The sequence below is a fragment of the Colobus angolensis genome, unplaced genomic scaffold, assembly GCF_000951035.1.
Source record: "Colobus angolensis palliatus isolate OR3802 unplaced genomic scaffold, Cang.pa_1.0 Scaffold9, whole genome shotgun sequence".
Lineage (NCBI taxonomy): Eukaryota > Metazoa > Chordata > Mammalia > Primates > Cercopithecidae > Colobus > Colobus angolensis.
The window spans coordinates 10833718-10855837 of record NW_012122931.1 but is presented as its reverse complement, the minus strand read 5'-3'; the positions used below and the strand labels follow the sequence as shown (position 1 = coordinate 10855837).

The 22120-nt window shown below is 41.2% G+C and overlaps 1 protein-coding gene across 4 annotated transcripts in view; it reads right to left on the bottom strand.

Moving 5' to 3' along the window:
* Nucleotides 1–22120, bottom strand: part of NR6A1 (nuclear receptor subfamily 6, group A, member 1) — a 259386-nt gene that overhangs the window by 37120 nt on the left and 200146 nt on the right. The window lies entirely within an intron of this gene.

Below are 22120 nucleotides of genomic sequence, written 5' to 3'. Positions count from 1 at the left end.
CCGTCTCGGCCTCCCAAAGTGCTGGGATTACAGGCTTGAGCCACCGCGCCCGGCCTACAATAGCAAATTTTAAAAATGAAAACAGGTAAGGCCAAAAAGGCAAAATGAATAGCATAAAAATAGCACCCACTATGTTTGAGATGGGATTTCCTAGAGCGCTGAAAAGGCCTGGAAATGAAACTGTTGGGAAATCATGACTGGCTATAGAAGAATCTAAATTTTCTAATTTTAAAACCTGCAGTGTTCTTTTAGATATGATTATAATGTAAACCAGAGCCTTATTAGACTAGACTTAAAAATAGTTATAATGAATATGTCCACAAGGACCACACCTTCCTTTCTTCACTGATATGATTTCACTGAACACCCACCACAGCTAGGTAGGCTTTGCTTTACTGACTCATGTAATCTTCAAATCCCATATATAGGTAAGTACAATTGTTATCACCCTTTTGTAAATGATGAAGTGGAGGCTCCAAAATGGTTAAACAATTTGTCCACTTAGAAAGTGGCTGACCCTGAACCACCAGTATCAGAACTGAAGTTCAATAACCTCTTCATAAAGCATTTCTATGGCATTCTGTGCAGCACCTGGATCCAGAGCAAAGAACCCACAGAATGACAATCAAATACAGACCTGTTAAGAACCTGCTCATGTCTCATAACACTGCTTGCTTTTCTCATGATACACTTTTTAAAGGGCACACTGAGATCAAAGACTAAAGGGCCATATTTCTTTAAGGAGCCTGGAGTCCTAGGACTGCTTCTCTGTCTCGCTAGAGCTATTCTTACTGCCTGCCATGTTCGGTTTATTCAAAAAATGGTCTATACCATGGATGAGGAACTAATTCAAAAGGGAGTTTCTCAATGGTACAAAAGAAAGGCTCTCTCCAGATCAATAGTAGCCCTTCAAAGAAGCATTTGGAAAACTTCTCTCCCAGTATGTGAAAAATAACAACAATAGAATCAGCTACTGTTCACTGACCACTTAGGTGCTATGCTCTGGCCAAGCACTTAACATACATTATTGTGCTGAATAATCACAATTATTCCTAAATCAGGTGCCCTCAACATTTTACAGATCAGGAAATGGAGGCCCATGAGGTGCTATCACTCCCTAATAGTCATCCAGCTAGTGAGGGAAGGCTGGAAGCCCCAAAAGTCTATGTTCCTAACCATTACATTCTTTGGCCACAGCAAGGCAAATCTATACATTCTACATGCAGGTAAGTCAGGCCCTTCCCCACTGAAAACCAACCAACCAACCTAAAAAGCCAAGGTCCCCCTTCGTAAATGAACAAACTGAAGCAAATGCCCCTAATCGTGCCTGGCCAGATGTCAGATACAGGTTTCTGCACCTCCTACTGGCAAAGGATTTGAAGGGTATTTACAGCATCTTTACATTCATTATCTTGCTGGCATCAGGCCAAGGTAAGGGTTATTCTCATCTTATAGATAAGGCAAAAAACATTCAATGAGCACCAACTCTGTACCATGCAATGTGCCAGAAGTTTTTACATACACTATTCACCGCAGTAATTTCGAGAGGTATTATTCCTATATTACTGAATCTGGAATCTTAAGAGTTAGAAAGAGCCTTAGAAATTGCCCTGAACAGATCTTTACCTAAGGCATGAATTCCCTCCACAATGTTCCAAGACAAAGAGTTGCCCCATCCTCTTACTTAACACATCTCCAGTGACTCCATAAGGCACTTCATTCCATTCATTCTATTTTTAGACAGTTATAATGGTTCAAAGGCTTTTCTTTACATGGAGCCAAACCTGAAGCTTCCCCCACTGCCCTGAATAATGTGTTCATGGGTAAAAAATAAATGTACAATCTAACCTAGCTCAGATATAAACGATTTTGAGATTTAAAGATAATAATGGAGTTTTCAGGCCGGGAGCAGTGGCTCACGCCTGTAATCCCAGCACTTTGGGAGGCCGAGGAGAGTAGATCACCTGAAGTCAGGAGTTCAAGACCCGCCTGGCCAACATGGCAAAACCCCATCTCTACTAAAAATATAAAAAATTAGCCAGGCATGGTGGCATGTGCCTGTAATCCCAGCTACTCGGGGGGCTGAGGCAGGAGAATTACTTAAACCCAGAAGGCAGAGGTTGCAGTGAGCCAAGATCGCGCCACTGAACTCCAGCCTGGGCGACAGAATAAGACTCCATCAAAAAAGAAAATAATAATAATAAAATAACGGAGGACGGGTGTGGTGGCTCATGCCTGTAATCCCAACACTTTGGGAGGCCGAGGCGGGCGGATCATGAGGTCAAGAGATTGAGACCATTCTGGCTAACACAGTGAAACCCTGTCTCTACTAAAAGTACAAAAATTAGCTGGGCATGGTGGTGCTCGCCTGTAGTCCCAGCTACTCTGGAGGCTGAGGCAGGAGAATTGCTTGAACCTGGGAGGCAGAGGCTGCAGTGAGTTGAGATTGCGCCACTGCACTCCAGCCTGGTGACAGAGCGAGACTCCGTCTCAAAAAAAAAAAAAAAAAAAAAAAATTATAACAATAATGGAGTTTCCAACTGTGATTTTTTTCCTTCTCATTTCTTAGTCTTAATAAATTATATAGTATAGGCCAGGGGCACACTTTGGGAGGCCAAGGCGGGCGGATCATGAGGTCAGGAGATCGAGACTATCCTGGCTAACACGGTGAAACTCCATCTCTACTAAAAATAAAAAATAAAAAAATTAGCTGGGAGTGGTGGTGGACGCCTGTAGTCCCAGCTACTCAGGAGGCTAAAGCAGGAAAATGGTGTGAATCTGGGAGGTGGAGCTTGCAGTGAGCCGAGATCATGCCACTGCACTCCAGCCTGGGTGACAGAGCAAGACTCTGTCTCAAAAAAAAACCAAAAAAACAAAAACAAAACAAACAAACAAAAAAACCGACCTCATAGCGTATCAAAATCTCTCTTAAAACGAAGTATCCAGAACTGAATGATTTTTCTTAATATCATTTAAGACTGAATTAATTTTGCTTATATGTTTCTGCAGCTAGCAACACCAGTAAGTACATACATTTTACAATGACTGAATCTCTGTGACATGCCACACATTTTATAATGGGAAAAACTGATGCTGAAAGACGTAAATAATCTTCATTACACAGCCAGTCAGGAGTAGAGCTGGAATTGCAATTCATGATCTTCCAATTCTAAGACTGCTATATTTTCAATCCTCCCTGCCACCTCCTACTCAACCACATACATATTTAATTCACATCTGTTTCACAGGCACCTAAAACCTGAAGTATTTGCCACACATACCACTAACTGATATCTTTCTTATTCCATTCTTGGGAAGCAGAATGTTGAACCCAGGGGTAGGACTTTACATTTGCCCTTGATCCATTTTAGCTTTATATAATAAATTCTGCATGCCATTCTGGTCTATTGAAATCTTTGGGGATCTGGGTCCTGCCACCTAATATATTATTTCTTCCATCTCCTTCTTGTCTATATGTGTGGTCAGTGTTACATTATTTTCATTTCTATCCTTAAAACAGTATTAAACAGAATGTGGCCTTCTAGCAAAACACTGAAGTCCTTTCTTTAATCTGACTTAACCATTAGCATCCTGGAAATAGTTATTCAATTGGTTTTGTCTTTTATTTTTTCTTTTTTGAGATGGAGTTCCGCTCTTGTTGCCCAGGCTGGAGTGCAATGGCGCAAATCTTGGCTCACTGCAACCTCCGCCTCCCAGGTTCAAGTGATTTTCCTGCCTTAGCCTCCCAAGTAGCTGGGATTACAGGCATGTGCCACCATGCGTGGCTAATTTTTGTATTTTTAGTAGAGACGGGGTTTCACCATGTTGGCCAGGCTGGTCGCAAACTCCTGACTTCAGGTGATCCACCCGTCTCAGCCTTCCAGAGTGCTGAGATTACAGGCAGGAGTCACTGTGCTTGCCCCCAAGACAATTTTTAACAAACTTTAAACTTTAATTGATGAGACTGAGATTAAGTGAATAGATATAAGATATACACTGCAATGAAGTGGACAGGCTTGGGTGGCAATGCAGAGTTGATCTCAGGGCCCATGGCAAGGTAAGCCTCAACTTGTGGATAGAAAAGAAAATGACAGGCTGAGCACTGTAGTCCCAGCACTTTGGGAGACTGAGGTGGGTGGACTGCTTGAGGCCAGGAGTTTGAGACCATCCTGGGTAACATGGTGAAACCCTGTCTCCCCCTAAAATACAAAAATTAGCCAGGCATGGTGGTGGTGTGTGTCTGCAGTCCCAGTTTCTTGTGAAGTGAGGTGGGAGGATCACTTGAGCCTGGGAAGTGAAGGCTGCAGTGATCCGTGTTCCTGCCATTGTGCTCCAGCCTGGGCAACAGAGAAAGACCCTGTCTCAAAAAAAGACAGAAGTTGGTGGACAAATTTCTGGAACACAGGCAACAGAACATAATCATTAAAAACTTGGGTTCTAGAATCAGAAGCTAGGCTCTGTCACTTGCTAGTAGTGTGTCTTTAAGTTTCTTAACCTATTTAGATGTACCTCAGTTTCCAGATAATAGAATGTGGATATTATTATTTTTAAAAGAACTGTTGTGAGGCCAGCCACAGTGGCTCATGCCTGTGATCCCAGCACTTTGGGAGGCCAAAGTGGGTGGATCACTTGAGCCCAGAAGTTCAAGACCGGCCTGGGAAACATGGCAAAACCCTGTCTCTACAAAAAATGCAAAAAATTAGCCAGGCGTGGTGGTGCGCCTATAGTCCCAGCTACCCAGGAGGAGGCTGATGTAGGAGTATCACCCGAGCCCAGGTGGTCGAAGATGCAGTGAGCTGTGATCATGCCACTACACTCCAGCCTAGGGGACGATGGAATGAGATCCCATTTCTAAAAACAAAACAAACAAAAACAACTGTTTGAGAATCAATAAGGCAATAGATTACCCATAAATGACACACAGCTCTACCTTCTTCATAGTCTGTAATAGAATAAAATAGTTTTGTAAAGTGTAAGTGTTAGACAAAATTGTTGCTTAAGAATAGTTTTTCTTTTTTTAACCTAAAAGACAAAATTGGCAGGACACGGTGGCTCACACCTGTAATCCTAACACTTTTGGAGGCCGAGGTGGTCAGATTACTTGAGGTCAGGAGTTTGAGACCAGCCTGGCTTTTACGGTGAAACCCTGTCTCTACTAAAAATACAAGAATCAGCCACGCATGGTGGTATGGGCCTGTAATCCCAGCTACTCAGGAGGCTGAGACAGAAAAATTGCTTGAACCCGGGAGATGGAGGTTGCAGTGAGCTGAGATTGCACCACTGCACTCCAGCCTGGGTGACAGAGTGAGACTCTGTCTCAAAAAAAAAAAAAAAAAATTATAACAATAATGGAGTTTCCAACTGTGATTTTTTTCCTTCTCATTTCTTAGTCTTAATAAATTATATAGTATAGGCCAGGCTGGAGTGCAGTGGCGTAATCTTGGCTCACTGCAAGCTCCGCCTCCCGGGTTCACGCCATTCTCCTGCCTCAGCCTCCCGAGTAGCTGGGACTACAGGCACCCGCTACCTCACCCGGCTAGTTTTTTGTATTTTTTAGTAGAGACGGGGTTTCACCATGTTAGCCAGGATGGTCTTGATCTCCTGACCTGGTGATCCGCCCGTCTCGGCCTCCCAAAGTGCTGGGATTAAAGGCATGAGCCACCGCCCCCGGCCTAAAAAATTTATTGGCACCAGTCAGGCTGGTAGCAGGGGAAAGTAATGACAGATTTCCTAGAGGAAGTGAATTCTGAAGTACAAATACTAGTTAGACAACTGAAGGTGGAAGAGTGGGTATAGACAAAGAAACAATTGGGATATAAAGTCATGTCTTAAATTTGGTGCTAGCAAACTCCTCTCTAACTTGGGTTTCCTCTGAGAAGAATCTCATTCCTCTCTAAAAGAGCCGATATAGTTCACTAAGTTTCAGAAAGACTATCAAGAAAAGCTGTTACAGAAGTAGCCACAGATACAGTATCAGGCTATGTTTTACCCCTTTGTATGTAAAAGTCATGATCTGCTCACAGTTTCATTCCTGCAAAATAGTCTATATATTGCTGGTTACCATAACTAAACACAAGCATTATTAGAAAAAAGGTAACATGCTTGGTCTTTGCTATAGACTTTCAAACCTTATGGTCAATGTAAAGTGGTTTTTGTTTTTGTTTTTTTTTAAGATACAGGGCTTATTATGTCGCCTAGGCTGGAGTGCAGTGGCTATTCACAATTGCAATCACAGCACTCCGCAGTCTTGAATGCCTGACCTCAAGTGACCCTCACACCTCACTTCCCGAGTAGCCGGGACTACAGGCATGCACAACTGCACCTGGCAAGAGTTTTTTAAGTCAGAGATTATTCTAGCATAGGTAACAGAAGTATCATATTAAATTTCATTTCTTAAACTCCTGCTGATAATAAGAGCAGATCCAGAGCTCACTTAGGGTCTCTATGGACACATATTTTCAGAGGCAAAAATGTCAAATTCAAAGCAAATAAAATAATAAATAAAGTTGCTGATATGGTTGGCCTAGAAGATTAGTAAAAATCTGAACCAGCTACAGAGCCCTAGCAACATTTCTTCAGAGCACCAATAAATGGTGTCTGCTCAAATAAATGGATATGCCTATCTCCACATCATTTAGCAAGAACAAAAAGTAAATGAGGATAAAGAGATTTATAAATGAATCTAGTCATCGATCTGACCAGAATTGTACAATTTAGGGTCTTGTTTTACAAAAGCTGCAGAACTTCTCAGTTACACCTAACCAAGGTTATGGTACAGGTAGGTTTTGATTAAAGACGTTAACAGTAAAATCTGGCACAATGAATGCTATAGAGAAGATACACAATTTGTTGAATGAATGAATGAATGAGCAGTAAATGAACAAATGGTAAGGCTTGGTGCAGTGTTTTCCAAATTATAAGGCATAACCCATAGCATCATGTTTGGAAAACAATGAAATGGAAAATATCAAGGCGTATCATATGTAGCAAGAAAGGGTAAAATTCTGTGAAACTTCTGTTTCAATTAAAGTGTGCCTGTGTGTCTGCATTTGTGTGTCTGTGATGTGCAAGTGTGCAGTCGGGTACTGGATCACAATGTATGTAGAAGTGTAAAAAGTTTTAAACACATTGGCCTAGCATTTCAGACACACTAGTATAAACTCCAGCTCTGCCACTTGCTAGCTTTATAATTGTGAGCAAATAATTCCGTTCTCTTAGTCTAACTATTAACTGTAAAATAGAAATTATATTAGTACTCACCTCATACAGAGTTGCTAGGGATGAAATGATACAGTACACGATGGTAAGAACATGAACATGGTGCTTACTATGTACCAGATTCTGTCCTAAATTTGTTACACTGTATCAATCACTCACTCATTCCTCATAACAACTCTAAACAGACAGTCCCCCTCTTACAGAAAGTTCAACTTAAGGACTTTTCTTCTTTATGATGGTGTGAAAGTGGTATGTATCCAGTAGAAACAGTACTTCCAATTTTGAATTTTCATCTTTTTCCCAAGCTAGCGATATATGATATGATATTCTCTTGCAACGCTGGGCAGCAGCAAGCCCTTGCTCCCAGTCAGTTTGAGGTGGAAGAATCATTTGAGGCCAGGAGTTCTAGACCAGCCTGGGTAACACAGCAAGACCCCATCCCTACAAAAAATAAACAAATTAGCCAGGCATGGTGGCACACACCTATATGGTCCTAGCTACCTGGGATACTGAGGTGGGAGGATCCCTTGAGACCAGGAGTTTGAAGCTGCAATGAGCTCTGATTGTGGCACTGTACTCCAGCCTGGATGACAAAGCAAGACGCTGTCTCTAAAAAAACCAAAAACAACAACAACAACAAAAAGAAAAATTCATCTTAAATAAAGCTATAAATAGTGCTTTAATTAAAAAAGTTTTTGATACAATTTAACATTATAAAACTTTTAGCAAACTAGAAACAGAAAAAAATTGAATATGATAAAGGCTATCTGAAGAAACCTATACCAACTATTACACTGAATCATAAAATGTTTAAACAAAAAAGTGCTTTTCTTTTGAGACTGAATATAAGACAAGGATGGCCTATGATCAGTACTCTACCTTTATTCAACACTGTAGTGAAGGTCCCAGCCAGTGCAGACAAAGTAATATATAAAAATTAACCCTATTTCTATACCACGCACAAACAGAAGTGAAAAATTTTAAAAGATGCCATTTACAATAGCACCAATAAATATGAAACACCCAAGGTGTAATCTAATAAAGAGATACAAGATCTCTATGGAGAAACTGTAATATACTTATTTAATATAAAGTACTTCTAAGATAAACTAAAGAAGGTTTTTAAGTAAATGGAGGGATATATGACACTCATGGATTGGAAGAGTTATTACGGTAAAGGTCTATAGATTCAGTAAGGTCCCATTCAAAATCCCCACTGTGTGTGTGTGTGTGTGTGTATAACTTGACAAGCTAATTCTGAAATGTATACGGAAATGCAAAAGGATAAAACTAGTACAGATACTTGAGAAAAGATAAGACAATCTACTACATATCAACATTTATTTTAAAGCTATAGTAATTAAAATGTTTTACTGGCTCAAAGACAAAGAGACCAAAGGCATGGAATGGAGAACCCTACAACATAGCCATGCATATATGAATATTTAATTTATAAAGATGGCATTGCAGAACACTGAGAAAAAGACAAGGCTTTTCAATGAATTGTGATGGGGCAAGTTGATATCTATATGAGAAAAAGTGAAACCCGATTCTACCATACTCTAATTTAAGACCCAAATATCAAAGGCAAAATAATATATCTCTCAGAAGATAATAAAGGAGAATATCTTCATGACCTTGAGTTATAAAGAGATTTTAAAAAAGAAGTCAGAAGGCCAGGTGTGGTGGCTCAAGCCTGTAATCCCAGCACTTTGGGAAGCGGGGGCGGGCAGATCAGGAGGTCAGGAGATCGAGACCATCCTGGCTAACATGGTGAAACCCCATCTCTACTAAAAACACAAAAATTAGCTGGGCGTGGTGGCAGGCACCTGTAGTCCCAGATACCCGGGAGGCTGAGGCATGAGAATCGCTTGAACCCAGGAGGTAGGGGTTGCAGGGAGCTGAGATCGTGCCATTGCACTCCAGCCTGGGTGACAGAACGAGACTCCGTCTCAAAAACAAACAAACAAACAACAACAATAAAAAGGAAGTCAGAAGGAGCACTAACCATAGAAGAAAACACTGATAAAACTGCATTAAAGTAACAAAATATAATAGAGTGAAAAGGCAAGACACAGCATGGGAGAAGATATATGCAATACATGACCTACAAAGAGCTCATATTCCAAAATACATAAAACTCCTATGTAAGAATAAGAAAAAGGCAACCCAGTAGAAAAACGTGTGAGACTTGAACAGGCGTGCCACAAAGGAGGTTAAGCCACATAATCAATAAACTTATGAAAAGATGTTCAAACTTACTAGTGATCAAGGACATGCAAATTAAAACCACAATAAGACATTACATAGCCATCAAAATGGCTGAAATGTAAAAAGACTTCATGCTGTGATGGCAATGTAGAAAAACTAAATTTCATATATTGTTGGTAGGACTATTTGTTTATACAATCACTATGGAAAACGGCATGCCATTATTAAAGTGGAAGGGACATCTATCCTATGATTCATTCCCCAGGTATATGCCCAAGAAAAATGCATATACAGCCATGTCAGGAGGCAAGTTCAAGGATGTTCACATCAGCATGCTTTATAAAAGCCCTGAATTTAAAACAACCCAAATGTTCATCGGCATTACTACAGATGGTATGCATTCAACAATGAAATACTATACAGCAGTAAACGTATCTGAACTACTGCAACAACACAGATGACTTGTACAAACAATGGGTGAAAGAAGTGCGAAAGCAAAGAATAAATACTATAGGATTCCATTTGTATTAAGCTTAAAATAAAACAGGCAAAGAAGGGAAAGAGACATACGGTGTTAACAGTATGGTGGTGGGGAGAAGCTTCTGGATCCTGGCAGTGTTCTGTATGTTGAAGTGGGCAGTTGCTTTACAGTAAGTTATTAAGCTGTTCATTTGTATTTTATCCATTTATCTTTAAGTATTAATATTTCATAATACAAGGCTAAAAACAAAACACAACATGGCAAAGCACTCCAAGAAAGGGAAATGATATCAGCAATGGCAAAGGAAGGAAAACAAACGCAAGGTGTGTTTGAGAGAACTGCATAGGATACTGATGTTGCATAGAGAGATCTTATGGAGGAATGGTGGGAAATATATCTTGAAAACTGGTTTGGAATAGACTGCAATCGATATTATCCGGCTGATAGAAGGCTACTGAGATGTTTGAATGGAGCCTAGAAAGGGCTTGTTGACTGACTGGACCACAGAGGAGAGATGAAGAGAGGAGGGGATAAGAAAGTGGCAGAGAGGAACTCAAAGTTCTAAACCAAGGTGGCTGTGAGAAATGTGGCATCACTAACAGAAAATTGGAAAGCAAAAGCTGAGTGCAGGGCAAAATTAATGGCTTTAGTTTAAAGAGAGGATGATGGGCGAGTCAAGTGGGAATATTCTAAAGGCAACTACTTAGGGGACAATGGTCAGGGCTAAAATGAAGAATCTGGGAGTCCTCAACACATAGAAGAGTTGAGGCTACGGCAACAGATCAGAACTCCAAGGGGTGGGGGACGGGGTTGGAGAATGTGGAGAAGCAGCAGTAGGATAAAACAGAGAGGGGAAGGCGAGACCTTAGGGAAGTAAAGTGAGATGACATGGGCAAAGAAGAAAAGGATAGAATGTGAATCCATGATTATCAGAAATATAAGGGACAAAAGGATTCCACAAAGAAGACTCACTGTGAAATGCAACATCAAAACATATGAGGGCCAGGTGCGATAGCTCACACCTGTAATCCCAGTACTCAGGGGAGGCAGGAGCAGGAGGATAGCTTGAGCTCAGGAGTTGGAGACCACTCTGGGCAAGACAATGAGACCCTGCTCTCCACAAAAAGAAAAAACAAACAAACAAACAAAAAAAAGTGTTCAGAATAAAAAAGGCTCAAAGGTCACTACTGAGAACCACTTCAGTGAACTAGTTAGGACAAAAATCATACTGAGTTAAAAGTGAGTAGTAAAGAAATAATATAATTAGCTATACATCATGATCCATTCGGAGTGATAGAGAAAATACATTTTGTCGGAGGCAGCAACAGATTCAAGCAGATGCTTTTTAAAAATTTGCTGTCTTTTTTTTTAACTAGTATAGAATCATATGCATTTAAAAAAGACAAACAGGCCAGGCAAACAGGCCAGGCCTGTAATCCCAGAACTTTGGGAGGCCGGGGCGGGCAGATCACGAGGTCAAGAGATTGAGACCATCCTCGCTAACACGGTGAAACCCCATCTCTACTAAAAATACAAAAATTAGCTGGGTGTGGTGGCATGTGCCTGTAATCTCAGCTACTTTGGAGGCTGAGGCAGGAGAATTGTTTGAACCCAGGAGGCGGAGGTTGCAGTGAGCTGAGATGGCGCCACTGCACTTTAGCCTGGCAGAGCAAGATTCCATCTCAGAAAAAAAAAAAGAAACATAGAAACAGTCTTGTAAGAGGAGAATGAAATGTAATCATGTAATCAAGCCATGCTTTCCAAATAAAAACTTTCATCAAAAGTAAAACAAGTTAAACATTTGTATATCTTTTTCTGTTATTTTATTTTTATTAAGAAAAAAATTAGGCCGGGCGCGGTGGCTCAAGCCTGTAATCCCAGCACTTTGGGAGGCCGAGACGGGCGGATCACGAGGTCAGGAGATCGAGACCATCCGATCACGAGAAAATACAAAAAACTAGCCGGGCGAGGTGGCGGGCGCCTGTAGTCCCAGCTACTTGGGAGGCTGAGGCAGGAGAATGGCGTAAACCCGGGAGGCGGAGCTTGCAGTGCGCTGAGATCCGGCCACTGCACTCCAGCCTGGGCGACAGAGCAAGACTCTGTCTCAAAAAAAAAAAAGAAAAAAATTAAGTGACTTGCCCAGGGTTAGAAAAGCAAAGTGATTCACCCAAGGACACAGCAAATCAGTGATGGAACTGAGTTTTAACCTTACTATTCTTCCAAAGATAGACTTCCCATTACATAAAGTACCTCCTATGAAGGTGGGGGAAGAGAAGGATGGTTGGTATGGCAGGTATCAAGACTGAGCCTCAGGCTGGGCATGGTGGCTCATGCCTGTAATCCCAGCACTTTGGGAGGCTGAGGCGGGTGATCACGAGGTCAGGAGATCGAGACCATCCTGGCTAACATGGTGAAACCCTGTCTCTACTAAAAATACAAATTAGCCAGGCATGGTGGAGGGCCGGGCGCCTGTAGTCCCAGCTACTCCGGAGACTGAGGCAGGAGAATGGCGTGAACCCAGGAGGCGGAGCTTGCAATGAGCCGAGACTGCGCCACTGCACTCTAGCCTGGGTGACAGAGCGAGACTCCGTCTCAAAAAAAAAAAAAAAAAAAAGACTGCTGCTGCATCACCCATACCCCCTCTTTAAGGAAACAAATGACAAGAGTCACAACAAAATCTGTGAAACAGAGAACTACGTGCAATCTATCTTGTAAGTGACCACGACATACCCTCCCCTTCTAGCAATCAGTTCTACCTTAATTTGGTTAAACACAGGACAAAACCTGTTACAAAAAGGCTTCATACTCTCATACCTTCACTCAGCTTTGCTGTTACAAAAATACCTCCTCCTCCCCAAGAAAGGCATTTTACCCATTCCAAAGGCTCAGGTTACGCAAATTACATTTGGAAACCGATTTTTATCAAAACCTGCTTTTCAGACTGTGATGAAGGCCAGATTTAGGAAATGGAGAGTACAGCTGCTCACTTGACCAAAATTATACTGACAACTAAGGCAATCTGGAACTTGCCTGGCTAAAGGGTATTTAAAACAAAAGGGATCTGTTTCAACTGGATTACTAGTTTCAACTCTCTGATCAGTTGTACATTCTAAGGACTGGCTCCAATCAGTTTCATGAGGTTGCCACTATCTGAAATGAAGGCCTCAGGCTGTATGGCAGAATTAAAATTGGGAACAGGTACCCTCAAAATTTCATTTGCAAACACAGAATTTAAACACAAATAAAAAAATCATCACACTATTCCTCTGTTTACATACGATGTCCATTCCACCGCACATACTACCATAAAATTCCATTTCCAAAGGCCACACATGGAGTTCCTCAGAGGACATGTCTAAAATTTGACATCAGCTGAATGAAAACAAGTGAGCAATTTACAAGACTGATGGACTGTTTGGGAGTTACTCTTACTGATCACTAGTGTGAAAGGAAAACAAAAGTCTGGGACCCCAATTTACTGTGCCAAAGGAAAAAAAAAATTAAGCTGAAAGCTGAGTCATGCAAGAAGTTGCCTTTCCTTTTGTTCCTAAGCAGATAGTTACAGATAAAATGTTACCTATCTCCACAGGCAGCAACTCTATGTTCACCTTATCTTAAGTAAAGTGCTGATTTACTGAGATGAATACATAATTGACTATTCCCCTAGCTGCTCCTTTTCTCTCACAACATGTGGATTCAGTAATGTGACCATACCTTTCCTCTTTCCCCTCCAGCCTGCTTTTCCCATTTCAATACTAAAACCCTCTTTGGAGAAAGGCACAGAACTGTCTCCTAGGCATGTCCTTAAACCTTGGCAAAATAAACTTCTAACTTGATTGAGACCTGTCTTTGATACTTTTTGGTTTACAGTAGAAGAAAAGATGGGAAAAAGACAAAAGAAAATGTTACTGATGCCATTAACTGCATAGGCCTAGAAACAAATGACAATTAGCTGAAATGAATCCAGGAAAAAGGCTACTCCATCATCTGATTTCTCAACTGTAGGTGAGGGCAAGAAAATAAAAATTCAGAAGACAGTCCCCAATTCCTTCCTATCTCTTCTATGCGGGGATCTCTGAATTAGAAACCAAGCTGCTATCTGTAATACAAGGCTTTCATCTTCATAGAAAACTTAAGAGTTTCTAGTTGGAGAAATCTACTATTTGTCTTATGTCACTAAAACTTTCAAGGATTCCTTGTTTACTTGGCAGGGGCAGGCAGGGAAACAGTTGCTTGAATCTGAGGCAAAAATATAAATTGTTCTCAGTGGAAAAAATATAAAGGCATTTCATTCATAGATAGCTTGGATTCATGCACTGTATCTAAACCAGTAAGTTATTTTGAAGTTGGAAGTATAAAGTAGATATTGATTATTTCAAATTCTTACTTCTTGTCTCAAATCATTGCAACATTTACTCACTGAATAAATATTTGAGAGCCCCTCTATGCCCTTTATGTATCTCACAGCAGTGGAGGAGATGGACATCAATCCCATAATTTAAATACAGAGCAGTCAATACTAAACTAGCGAGAGACGATGTAGTGGACACAGGAGTGAGTGAGTCATTCTGGAGATAGATGGGGAGGCAGAAGGAAAGATTATCTAGAAGAGGTATCACCTGAACTGAGCCTTAGAGTAGAAGTATGTCAAAAAGAATTTCAGCCAGAGGGAAGAGTATAGACAAAGGGCTTGCTGGCTGTGGGTATTTAACTGTGTCTTAGGAGTGTGGTAGTTGAGGTAGTGGGAGATGAGGAGAGCCACAATAAACGTAAACATGCAATTCTGGAGTTAGATTGACCTGAGGAGTCCTTCTGTAGGGAGTCTGTAGGCATGGATGCGATTGCAGAGGACAGGATATGAAGAGAGACTGGAATCTGCAGTAGATATCTTCCTGGCTGTCTGCTCAGCCCACACCAATCTTTTCTTTGAGAGCAGCCACTGCCCCACCTGTGGGTACTATGTTTACACTGCTAGACAAGTTGACTGGACCAGGGACAGATATTGGCCACTGCTGATGGGACTGGAAAAAGGCACTGGTTTAATGCAGTTCTCTCTATTGCCAAGATTTTGTAATGAAAACACAGGGCTTGCTAACTTCTGATGAGAATGAGCTGTGAGGTGACTAGTGAGATGGTTTTGTTCCTGAAAAGCAGAGGATATTTGACTAGGTGGTAGTGGTTAGGATGAGGGTTAGGGGATGAGGTAGAGCAGAGGTACTATGCTTCATGACTTCAGAGGGGCTAAGAGTAGTTCCTGTGGCTCCTGATGACGCCTGTCATCCCTCCTGAATCCCAACTCTTCCATGTTTCTCTATGTCCCATGCTCTAACCCAGTTTCTTTCCAATAACTTCCACTCAGGGCTTGAGCTAGTTAAGTTTGATGAGTTTCTCTTACTTACCATAAAAAAAATTGACTATGACAAATCTTAACGAAAGTCTATCTATATTTAGAGATCAGGAAGAACAAGAGATAGAAAAAAGGTACCTTAGGAGCAAAGGAAAATATGGACAGTACAATGCCAGGGAAGTCAAGGAAACAAAGAGCTGTACTAAATAGACAGCAGTCAACAGTATGGAGAAACTGAGGCTAGGAACTGAGAACAGGCTGAGGGACAAAGCAAAAGGCAGAGCTGGGACTACTTACTGCCTCTGCAAAAATTAAAGCAGGTGCCAAAACACTCAATCAATATAAGTATTTTAATACAATCTTTTAAAATCAAAATACAAAATTAATGCAAGAAAAAGTGGGGTTTTTTTTTGTTTGTTTGTTTGTTTGTTTTTTGAGACGGAGTCTCGCTCTGTCGCCTGGGCTGGAATGCAGTGGCCGGATCTCAGCTCACTGCAAGCTCCGCCTCCCGGGTTTACGCCATTCTCCTGCCTCAGCCTCCCGAGTAGCTGGGACTACAGGCACCAGCCACCTCGCCCGGCTAGCTTTTTGTATTTTTTAGTAGAGACGGGGTTTCACCGTGTTAGCCAGGATGGTCTCGAACTCCTGACCTCGTGATCTGCCCGTCTCGGCCTCCCAAAGTGCTGGGATTACAGGCTTGAGCCACCGCGCCCGGTTGAAAAAGTTTTAAACAGATGACTATCACTAGAATTTTCCTTTTGCCTCAAGGCTCCAATAATGGCCTGGTATGGCAATCATACTAATCTTGTCACTAATCATCAGGAATCATCTAAAGGCAACTTCAAGAACATGGAGGGAAGGAGGTAGATTTCAAAATGTCAAGAAAAAGGTAGGAACAACTGCTAGAGACTATTCTTTCCAATATGTTTGATGAGAGAACCTCCATTTTGCAAGTGAGGAAACTGAATCACAGAGAAATGATTACCCAAGGTCATACAAATTGAGAACACACGAAGAAAGTGAGAATCAAACCTGGTTTCTTGCCCTTTTCTGCTCCACAGTGGACTTAGCTTAGTGGAGGAGATCTGTGGTATGTTCGCACATGTCAGTGGAAGGAATTCTGGCAAATTAATGGGGTGTCAGCAGTACTTCTATAATGAAGCATTTCCATAGGCAAAACAGGCAAGGTGAATTTTCTAGAAATTCCTAAGGGCAAACTATAGACAAACTGGAGATCTAAGACGCTACAGGAAGAGCAATTTACTTGTTCTGAACAGTTCATGGTTCAAGGTTGTATTAAGCTGAAACTTTTAAAACCAAAAATAGCTGTCAACTTGTAATATCTTCACAGCAACAACGGGGTGAGAAAAAAGAAGGCTCACGGGATCTAGTCTTTGGAGGAAAACTCATCTCTGCATCCCCAACCCCTGGGTAATTCATCTGAAAATAGTAAATGGGCAAAGTAGGAAGCCCACAGCTCTTTTGTCTGAAGAGTGCTGTGAACGCTGTAATTTCTCCTACATGGGTAAAATTTCAGTGCTTCGGTGCTTAAAGGGGTATCAAGAGATCATCTACTCTAACCTAAGGAATGAACACTAGCATACTTCCATAAGTGAGGCATTCACTATCTCACAACTACAGAACAGCTTAGACTATTATTAAGTTCTTCCTTATTCTAACTTGAAATCTTTCACCCTGTGACTTTCTGCCTACTAGACCTAACTCTGTTCTCTGAGGCCCCATGGGACAACCTTTCACAGAAGACAACAACCATAGTCCCCTAAGCTTTCTCTTTTACGCAATAACTAATTACTGAGGAAGCCAACATTCGTGTTCCCTTTAGAAGTATTTCATAGGGCATGTCTTTCTGACATCTATCTTCATTATATTCCTCCACATTTTTATGTCCAAGTTCTTTTTAAATACAGCCTCTACACTGTCCGTAATTGTGAAAAGTTGGACAACCTAAATATTAATCTATAGGAGAAGAGAATGGTTAAGTTAAACTAACATACATACACAATGGAATAAGCAATTACTTAAAAAGGATAAGACACATCTTAAAAACCACTGCTTTTTAAAACCGTAGCATATATACATATGAACATACACATGCATGCTTTGGTATATACATGGATAAAAGTTTGGAAGCAAATTTACCAAACTATTATCAGTGATTAGAGTAGACAGGGAGAATGAAGGGCACACACAACAAGCAAGAGGACATTTTTACTCTATTATCTCTTTAGCACAAGTATGTACTACTTTTGTGTTAAAAACATCAATATGTAAATATGTATTCACACTGGAATATTTATTTATTGCTGAATGATAAAAGCAGATATTAACCCTTTCTCTCCACCAGGAATATAAATTTCAAAGATAGGGACTATGTCCTGCGTACTCTTATATCCTAAGACTTAACAAAGTAGGTGCTCAAAAATAACAGCTTAATGGGTAGATGTATGAATGAATGAATGGCACCTATATGTTTGTCATATTAGAAATTATCACACTGGTTTCAGAGTTTCAAGACACTTCCTAGATTTCAAACCTGCTAGATACCACTCTGATCAGAGGCAGGAGGTAGTAGAAAGAATACTAGATAAGGAGTAAGAATTTAATCTTAACTATAATATTACTGAAGGAGCCTTAGCAGAGTCATTTAACTCCTTTATCTAATTTCATAACTGCATTTTTACAGTAACTTTCCTACATGAGCTTGAATACCTCCAGTGATAAAAAGCTTACTTCCTTATTTGATGCTAAAATATAATTCCCTGCAATGAAAACATCCTGGTCTTCATTTAATCTGTGGAGACTGTGCAACCTGAACAAGCCTGCTCCCTCCCCTTTTCCACCAAGAGTCTGACAGCCTTTGGAGTTTAATACCCCTAGCCCCACAACTGATTTATATATCATTTCCTCATCACACTGGCTGGCCATCTGCCTTTCCTCTGGACATATTCTTGCTTGGAAAGGCCATTTGAAAATATCATGCTCAGAATCGACTGTGGTTTGATGAGTACAGAAAAGAGAGGGAGATCATTGTTCCCACTCTCTTTTAGATACTACGTTTTAAATGAATACAACAGAATTTATAACGTTTAGGGTACACAATATACACTCTACAATGGCATAAAAGACAATGGGTTAATATTATTATTATTATTTGTTTTTTTTTTTTGAGACGGAGTCTCGCTCTATCGCCCAGGCTGGAGTGCAGTGGCCGGATCTCAGCTCACTACAAGCTCCGCCTCCCGGGTTTACGCCATTCTCCTGCCTCAGCCTCCCGAGTAGCTGGGACTACAGGGGCCCGCCACCTCGCCCGGCTAGCTTTTTGTATTTTTTAGTAGAGACGGGGTTTCACGGTGTAGCCAGGATGGTCTCGATCTCCTAATCTCGTGATCCACCCGTCTCGGCCTCCCAAAGTGCTGGGATTACAGGCTTGAGCCACCGCGCCCGGCGGGTTAATATTATTGATCAGTCCTGAGTGTCCAGTAACTCAAACCTCTCAGTCCTTTTTATTTTCTACTGCTAAGCTTGCCGATTCACATCCTATAATGGTAAGCTAGGTCTCTGCACCAAACACAGACTTTGTTTATCACCTTGAGTCACTCTGATGTTCCTGCCTATTGAAATATGGGCTTTCCCTCTTAGCTTTAGGAAATCAAAAGAAGCCCACCGCCTATATTACCCATCTGTACTCCCCACCTTCACACAAAGTTGGTGAGGATTAAGCTAGGCCTGTGATCTCAGGCTGGTCACTAATTTCTCTATCAAAACCTAGTATAGTATATAGTGATTAAGAGTGTAGGCTGTGAAGTCAAGCTGCCTGGATTAAAATCTGAGCTGTGGCCGGGCTCAGTGGCTCATGCCTGTAATCCTAGCACTTTGGGGGGCGGAGGTGGGCAGACTGAGCTCAGGAGTTCGAGACCAGCCTGGGCAACATGGTGAAACCCTGCCTCTACTAAAATACAAACAATTAGCTGGCCATGGTGGCACATGCCTGTAGTCCCAGCTACTCAGGAGGCTGAGACAGGAGAATTGCTTGAACCCAGGAGGCAGAGGTTTCAATGAGCCGAGATCACACCACTGCCTTCCAGCCTGGGCGACAGAGTGAGACTGTCTCAAAAAAATAAAAAATTAAAAATTAAATCTCAGCTTTAACGTTTACTGAATGTGTCATATTACTTAATCTACATGGCTTAGTCTATATTGCTCAGTCTCTCCATGCCTCAGTTCTTCCGCTATAAACTGGGCATAACAATAGTAATTTTATCACATCATAACTGTGAGGACTGAGTTATTACATGTAATGTGAACAGAGTTAATACATGTAAAGTTCTTGGAATATAGAAAATGCTCAAAAATGTGAGCTATTATTATTAATGTTATCATATTGTCACCAGTTTGTCTCAGGATACCCATCAGTAAAATGAGGACAGTGACTTTACCTAAAAAGTTCCTATGAGAACTAAGTAGGAATGTATGAAGGAGCGCCCAGGAATTGTAAAGTGCAGGGTGCCTCCGAGGGATTCATCTGAGTGAGCTTCTAACTCTTGCATGCCTGGGGCCTACTGGGTTTGCCCACCTAGCAGGTAGAGTCAGGTAGTGAAAAGCATCTTATCACAGCAGTGTCACATATCTGGTTCTCAGTAGCCTCACTGTTCCCCATTACATCTACCTGCAGCTCAGGATGACTGCCTGGATTAGAGAACCAACATTTACTTATTGGGCTTTCGCAGTAAGTTGTCCTTAAAGTTTTCTTTTCCCTTGTTTTATTGTTACTATAACTGTGAAGTCAAAAGTAAAAGCAACAAAAGCTTTGTTTTGTTTTGTTTTTTGTTTCTGAGACAGAGTCTCACTCTGTCACCAGGCTGGAGTACAGTGGCACGATCTTGCTTCACTGCAACCTCCGCCTCCCGGGTTCAATCAGTTCTCCTGCCTCAGCCTCCCGAGTAGCTGGGACTACAGGCACGTGCCATCACGCCCAGATAATTTTTTGTATTTTTAGTAGAGACGGGGTTTCACCATACTAGCCAGGATGGTCTCGATCTTCTGACCTCATGATCAGTCCGCCTCGGCCTCCCAAAGTGCTGGGATTATAGGCGTGAACCACCACGCCCGGCCAAGCAACACAAGCTTTGTATCCCAGTTAGTCATTATTTTAGCTGTGTGACTTAATGTCTCTGAGCTTCGGTTTCCTAATCTATAAACCTATCTATTACTGGATTTTTGTGAGAATTAAGAGATTAAAATAGGTAAAAGACTTGCAGAGTGCTGGTAAATGGAGATGTGAATCAATAACTGTAGTCTGGGCTCAGTGGCTCACGCCTATAATCCTAGTTGAGATTAGGGAGGCCAAGCCAGGAAGATCATCCGAGCCCAGGAGTTTGAGACCAGCTTGGGCAACACAGGGAGATACCATCTTTACAAAAAATTAAAAATTAGCTAGCAGTGGTGGTGTGTGCCTGTAGTCCCAGGTACTCGAGAGGGTGGGGTGGGCAGATCACTTAAACCTGGGAGGTAAGGCTGTGGTGAGGCCATGATTGCACAGAGCGAGACCTCATCTCTATTAAAAAACCAAAACACCCAATGTAATTGTATTTTATTATGACTATGCTTATTTCTCCAGCCAGGGCCCATAGTTCTTTATAGAAATATCTTCCATAAATTTGAGTTTTAATTTATAGGCCTCTATTAGAGAGGTGAAAATACACTCAGTGCAATTATACCAAACAGCTAAACCAGAGGAGCCATAATATCCTTTAAGAAAAGTGTATGCACACTTTTTCCCACACAAAAACATTCTTTGAGTCTATTCCAAACAAAATCCCAGAACTTTCACTCGTGTGATTTCCAAGTGTCAAAATCTGAGATTCCATCACCAGATACTGAATTAGTGGTTGATTTGGCTACTGAGGTTTTTCACTGATAAGAGTATTACTGACTCTGAGGATTGATGTTTGTTATATATCTCAGTCCCTGTGACTTCTCTAATTACTTAGTTCTGGATTCTGGAGCCATTAAATTTCAGAGCCAGAGAGGACTTTACAAATAAACTAGTTTGTCCTCCTCACTTTACAGACGGAGAAACTGAGTCCAGAGAAGGAAAGTAATTTGTACATGTTTGTATAAGTAACCTCCATTCTACAGCTGCCTCTGCATTTCATTTGGCCGTTAAATGACCTATGTATCTGTAACACTCAGTGGTTGCTATTCTGGACCACTTGAATTTGACTACCAAACTTTCTTTCTTATAAATTGATGGCTCATTGCAGAAACTTGGAAAACTAGTGATCATCATGAGAGTTTAAGGGCAGCTTCCTGAAATTTACGGATAAATTAAAGCTAAAGATAGATAGACTCTCAGAATCCCTATATAGCTTCACACTGAAATCCTTAAAACAGATATGTAAATTCTACATGAACAATCTTCTCTGTCCTGATGACTGCCGGATCTATCCATGGAGTCTTATAAAGTGAAAGCACTAAGAACATTTGCTAAATGAATGAAAGAAACTGGACAAACATCTGAATTCTCCCCTTTTTGAAGCACTTTTCTACCTTGATTTCCAGGACGACAGTCTTCTGCTTCTCCTCCTTTCTCAGATCACCAGTTTTTCAGTCTCTTTTACTGAGTACTCTATGGGACTTCCAAACATTGGCATGTCCCCTGGGGTTAGTCCATGGACCTCTTTGCTACCAATATCCTCTCCTTAGGTGACTTTAGACTGTCATATAGTGATAATTCCTAAAAGTGGATCTTTCAACCAAAACTTCCCCTTGAACTCCAGAGCCCTGTATCTACACTGCCCATTTAACATCTCTATTTAGCTTTCTAATAGGTATCTCAAACT